The sequence below is a fragment of the Dendropsophus ebraccatus genome, chromosome 4 (genome assembly GCF_027789765.1).
Source record: "Dendropsophus ebraccatus isolate aDenEbr1 chromosome 4, aDenEbr1.pat, whole genome shotgun sequence".
Lineage (NCBI taxonomy): Eukaryota > Metazoa > Chordata > Amphibia > Anura > Hylidae > Dendropsophus > Dendropsophus ebraccatus.
This window is the reverse complement of record NC_091457.1, coordinates 17,554,134-17,560,873: the sequence shown is the minus strand read 5'-3', so window position 1 is coordinate 17,560,873 and position 6,740 is coordinate 17,554,134.

The following is a 6,740-nucleotide window of genomic DNA, read 5'->3' as shown; positions in this document are numbered from 1 at the left end:
ACATTTAACCACACCCTTTTTTGGAGGGGGAGGAGTTTATACTTTGACTTCCTGCTGGATCCACTTCTGACTTTGGCTTTTATTTTGTTCATTTCAATTGCAGACAGTATAGGGCAAATCGATGTCTATAGCACTTGGCATCCAGATCTGGACTTAGATGGAGGTGCCTGTAGAAGTCAATGGGTCTGTGAGAAATATGGAACGACATACGGATTACTATGGCTACATTCAATTAATCATCAATATTTATTCATCTATTATGATTGAACACATCATAAAATCATCGGGTTTATTTTGCCGTCTTATAGTAACAAACTCTTAGTTGCCCATAGTAACCGATCACGTTGCTCTGATAAAGTGAAAGCTGAGCTGTGATTGGTTGCTATTGGCAACAAGGACTGCAGGACTGCTTGATATATCTTCCTTAGGCCTCATTCACACGTTCATAGATTTTCAGATCCTCTATTCGTACTCTTTGATCTGTAAATAATAATAATCTATAATTACATCTGTGTCCACATTTCAAACTAGTTTAGATTTGAGCCATGTTTTTCACGGACGTTATAAATGGGACGTTGGCATAAAACACATTCCACAGACTTCTCTTGGCTGATCCGCACAACACAATCCACACTAGGACACATACTATTTTATTTAGGCTAGGTTCACACTGCGTTTTCAGCATCCGTTTAACGGATCCGTTTTTTTTAACGTCCAGAAAAATAGGGTCAGCAACGTGTTTTGGTCCGCCAAAAGAAAGGATCCGTTTTTCTTTTATAATGGAAGTCAATGGAAAAACGGATGCACACAAATGAATCCGTTTTTTGCAATCCGTTTTTCATGCGTTTTTTTGCAAAAAACGGATGCGTTAAACGGATGCTGAAAACACAGTGTGAACCTAGCCTTACAGAGTAGATGTCAGATCCGTGAAAAACTGAATGTGTGAATAGCCCAATTGAGATGAATGGACAATCTGTTGCGGATCTGCAATCATGGACAACTTTGTGGGATGTGTGAATAAGATACTCCTGTATGATATGTATGTGAATCTTAAAGGGGTTATCCGCATATTTTTAACATATTGCTGCTATATAGGAAAACACAACTAACGTATGCTTACCTCTCTGCGCTCCCCCAGTACTCCGCTGTCTGTAGCCGCCATTACTTCCTAAACAAGCTTGTCTCAGGAGTGACAGCGAGCTCAGCCAATCGCTGACTGAGAAAGGACTGTGCTGAGCGGGCTGTCACTACCGAAACAAGCTCATCTCAGAAATAACCGGGTAGACAGAGGGGGACACTGGCGAACTGCATCGGAACACCGAGGGAGCAGAGAGGTGAGTATATCATGGTTTTCTTAAACAGCAGCTAGCTGCTAGCTATGTGCTAGCGCCAGATAACTCCTTTAAATAAATTACAACGCCACACTTAGTTTGTGTGTGGTATTGCTGCTCGGTTCTACTGAGGTGAGTTGTAATTGAGGTCCACAGTGCCAACACTGCATAACCATTGGAGACCACAAGGGGGTGTAGTTTCAGATGCATGTGGGAACAGAACCTCATCCTGCAGAGGGTTAATATCACTGACACAGGTGAAGCTGCTTCACCTTGATTCCTGGGCTGCCCTGTTCCCTGAGGGAGGACGACTCATGGCTGCTGGAGGTAGGAGAACTGCATTGTATTTCATCTCTTTCCTTGTTGTTGGCTTGGATGGACTTGCTGGTCTGCAACCATTAGTCCTGGGCCTCAGTTTGTGAAATGGCTGTTTAAAACTCTCATCTTTAAAGGGGTACTGCAGTGAAAAAAAATCCCTACAAATCACCTGGTGTCAGATTTGCAATGCAAATCCCCATAGAAAACCTTTCCTGCTCTCCAGACTGGAAGGGATATGCCACTGCAAGCTGAAGTGATAGATGATGAAGTCTGATGTGCACCTTATGGCTTCCTTCATGGACTTTGCTCTAAAAAAAAACCCAGCTGCTATATGTCCTGCAGGACACAGTCTGACAGCGCTCTCTGCTGCCACCTCAGTCCATGTCAGGAACTGTGCAGAGCAGGAGAGGTTTTCTATTTGGATTTTCTACTGCTCTGGACAGTTCCTGACATGGACTGGGGTGGCAGCAGAGAGCACTGTGTCAGACTGGAAATAATACACCACTTCCTGTAGGACATACAGCAGCTAATAAGTACTGGAAGACGAGATTTTTTTTTTTTTAATCAAAGTAAATTGCAAATCAGTTTATTTGAAAGAAAAATATTTTTGCTGGAGTGCCCCTTTAATAAATAATGAATGGTCTCCATGGACTATAAGGAATATGTTGGTGTTGGAAAACTGGTTGCTCTGGTACATGATTCCCATTACATAACTTGTGGCAGAAGGTGACCTAGAACCTTTAGGTCTGCCACCACCTTGTTCCATAGGTGCCACCTCAGTCCACATCAGAAGACTGGGAAATCTCCATTATGCTTCTAGTTTATACTCCTCCATTCCCAGGTACCGCCACAGTACTATCTTTCTCTACAGCAACAGGACATTGTTCTTAAATGAGTTATCAAGCGCTACAAAAACATGGCCACTTTTCCCCCTCTCTCGTCTCCAGTTTAGGTGTGGTTTCCCAATTAAGCTCCATTTACTTCAATGGTACTGAGTTCCAAACCCCACCAAATCTGGAGACAAGAGAGGGGGAAAAGTGGCCATGTTTTTGTAGCGCTGGATAACCCCTTTAGGGTATATTCACACGGGCGGGCTCGCAGCGAGATTGGCAGGTCCTGGCAGTTCCCATACACTACATACTTGCTGCGGTCTAAACGACCGCAGCGAGTATGTAATTATACCGCCCTTAACCCCTTCTGCTCCCGCCAGCTCCCCTGCTGTAAGCGGCATACATTACCTGTCCTTACTGCACGGGTCCGGCGTCCTGCTCTCCCGCCCGGCCAATCAGTGGCTGCGGCTGGGCAACACACTAATTGGCCGGACGGGAGAGCAGGACGCCGGACCCGTGCAGCAAGGACAGGTAATGTATGCTGCTTACAGCGGGGGAGCTGGCGGGAGCAGAAGGGGTTAAGGGCGGCAGAATTACATACTCGCTGCGGTCGTTTAGACCGCAGCAAGTATGTAGTGTATGGGAACTGCCAGGACCTGCCGGGCTCGCAGCGAGAATCTCGCTGCGAGCCCGCCCGTGTGAATATACTCTTAAGAAGTTATCTAGCGCTACAAAAACATGGCCACTTTCTTTCAGAGACAGCACCACTCTTGTCTCCAGTTCAGGTGTGGTTTGCAATTAAGCTCTATTCACTTCAATGGAACTGAGCAGCAAAACCCCGCCCAAGCTGGAGACAAGAGTGGGGCCGTTCTGGAAAAAAGTGTCCATGTTTTTGTAGCGCTGGATAACCCCTTTAGCACGAAGAGCAGTAGAGAAACAGGGAGAGGTGAGCATTAGAGATGAGCGAACCTGGAGCAGCTGGAGTCCATCTGAACCCGATCGTTCGGCATTTGATTAGCGGTGGCTGCTGAACATGGATAAAGCCCTAAGGCTATGTGGAAATCATGGATATAGTCATTGGCTGTATCCATGTTTTCCAGACAACCTTAGAGCTTTATCCAACTTCAGCAGCCGCCACTAATCAAATGCCGAATGTTCGGGTTTGGATGGACTCAAACCCGGTTCGCTCATCTCTAGTGAGCATCCATACATCTGGTCTGATTGGGTAATCTCATACTTTCAATTTTTTACAAGGTGAAATGGAGACATGTAATCCCCGTCCTTAATCGCAACCCCAAATAGCCAATTTTGGAGCAGGGTTTTCACCGGTTGGATTTTTTATTTTTTTTGCCTCAAGTTCACAGGACTGTATATAAGGTGCCTGTATATAGCTGTGTTCCCCACACTACGGCTCTCCAGCTGCTGCAAAACTACAACCGCACTGTCTGAACATGCTGGGAATTGTAGTCTTGCATTAGCTGGAGAGCCACAGTTTTGGGAACACTGTTATAAGTGGGAGTCTGGTATGTTGTCTTTGATGAAAGGGACAAATGTGTGACGCGTAGTTCTGTATTCTGTAGGTCGGGGGCATGTTCTGTATAAATAGGCGGGGCTTAAGAACTAAAGATTTTGCAGCACTGTGTTTAGTCACCACTTTCTGGCTCTGCCCGATGTCTCTTCTCAAAACTCTTTTTGACTGCTCCAGTCTGTAGGCATTTTCAGGTTGTTTTTTTTTTTTTTTTTTTTTACACTTATCTAGAATTACAGGTTGATCTGGAGAAGTAGCTGGTGGGTTATGCAGGCTAAGGCAGGGTCAGCCATGGACAAGAGCCAGGCTTTGCTGTGTCCTCCCGGATCTGTCTGTGTAAAATCTTTCCATAGTTCCTTGTAGAGATGATATTTCTAAGCTCCTGCAGCGGCAGAAGGTGAACGGCAGGTGATGATTGTTGCCCTTTTCAGAAAAATATCGATCTGCTCTTTTAGCGTAGCCCCCGCGGCGCAGGTGCCGGAGCACTGACTCCTGACCTATCAAATAATTGATGAGCTGCAACATTGATTGTAAATAAACAAGAGGCCGGGAAATGCTGCAGCAACAATGTCTTTGGGCAAAGAGCTGGCAGAACTTATCTATGGATGGCAGTGCAGGTACAGACAAGGGGCAAAGGCTTCAATAGAGACTAGGGCCAGGGGCGGATTAACTTTACCATAGGCCCCGGGCTGTTCACCAAGCTCGGGCCCCCCACCCCACTGTAAATATGGCAGCACTAGCCTGGTGTTTATAGTAGAGGATAGATAATGGCATGATGTCTTGATTTGTGCAAAATTGTGGTAAAAAAAAAAAAACAGCAATGTTTTGCAATTTATAGCAGCAGTAAAGCCAGGAGACAGAACACAACTGAAAGTATAAGTCTTTTTGGGTGGCTATGGACCCCCCAGAAGCTCAGGGCCCCGGGCTACCCCCGAAACGGACCTATTATAATCCGCTACTGACTAGGGCAACTTGAGCATGCTTGAGTCTGATCTTTCAGAATTTGAATATTGATGGCTGAAGAAGTTGGGTGCAGCCCTTGGGAGACCTGGAAAACATGAATACAGCCTATACTGTATCCATGTTTTCCAGGCAGCCTTAGGGCTGCCTCCATTTTCTTCATCCATCAAATGCCGCACGCTTGAGGTTGCTCATCTTTCCTAAGCATTTTACGAGATTTATGCATAGAATAAACCCTGGAATTTCCCACAAGCCTCTGCAGTTGAGCTGATCTGCAGTTACACGTCATCACCACTACAGAGTGAACGGAGACAACAGCTGCTGGTTCTGTTCACTGTGTAGTGTGGGAGACGAACAGCTGATCTGCGGGGGTGTCAGCACCTTACCAATCGGTGACTGATTACTGATCCTATGTATAGCTCATCAGTATGTTTTGTCTGGAAAATCCCTTTAAAGGGAAGTTATCGTACCGATCTGCCCCTTCCAGTGAATATCAGTAGAGCAGGCGGTCCAGATCAGTGCGCTGGGGGCAGTAGTCCCATCCTCATTAAACTGAACCCCCTAATTAGCATAAAGATTAGACTCCTAATAGCGCGGAAATGGCCCCAAGGATGACGGTAAGACCAACAAAAAAATCCTATGGAGTACTCATTCAAAGCTCCAGGGACCCCATTTCTTGCAAATTCAAATTTTAGAGGAGACTCTTGAGTGAGTACTCTATTGGATTTTTTTTTTTTTTTTGCTGATCTCCCTGAGCTCAGTGATTCCTGTGTTTTGTTGGTCTACTTTTCATTGCTCCCATTAGCAAGAATCCTGCTCCACACTGATGAAGGGCAAATACCCCATAACAGCTGTCTGTAGATGGATGCCTGGCTTTGGTTTTCCCATGTCGTGTCGCAATACTTGCAACTGAGTTACACTCTGATGCAAAAGGGGCCACCCTGGTATTTCCCTATTTGTGTCTGAATACTCACAACTAAGTCGGACTTAAAGGGTTTCGTATCAGGGTGGTTTGGTGATCTCCCTACTGGGAGGAACCCCTTGGCAACAGGTTTTCTTCCCTGGACTTCCCTTGGCTATTTACATGTGTTGAAACTTACAACTGAGGCTCCACAGACCCCTTTCTTGCATATTCATCCTCAGCGCCCCATGCACTATAGGGACACATCAGCAGGTTAGATACGTCTAACCTGCTGATAGTTTCCCTTTAATACCGTCCATAAAAGTGTATAGCGCCACTATCGGCACAAGGCAGACTTTGGTAATGTTAGGAGCAATTATAAGTCAACATACCCTATACTTACATGTTTAGCGTGAGGTAGAGAGACCAACTTAGCCTCTGTTCCTAGTCTTTTGGGCATGACTTTACCCATGACCCCTCTGTTATTCAAAGAGAAACTTTCAGATCTTTTTCCTCCATAGAAGGAACCCTGCAGCTTGTTTTTATGACTAAATATTATTACTGCAACCACCATCCTCTACCAGCATATAATATGATGCAGATTCCGCATGCTACCAGTATGGGTGCACTTATGTTCATGGTAAGTGCTGGGCCCTGGCGGCTGTACAGCAACAACCACCTTGTTCTCGGCTTATTCCATTCTGTAAAGTTATAGATTACTTTTACGTGCCCCATGTTCTGTTCAACTAAAAGCTTTTTTTATATTCGTTCTTAAGTAATATCTGTTATTGCGTAGCAAAAATCATTAGAAAGTCACCATGAGGAGTGGGTGGTGGAGCTGCTTCTAAGTGCCAGCGAGGGCACAATCTGCA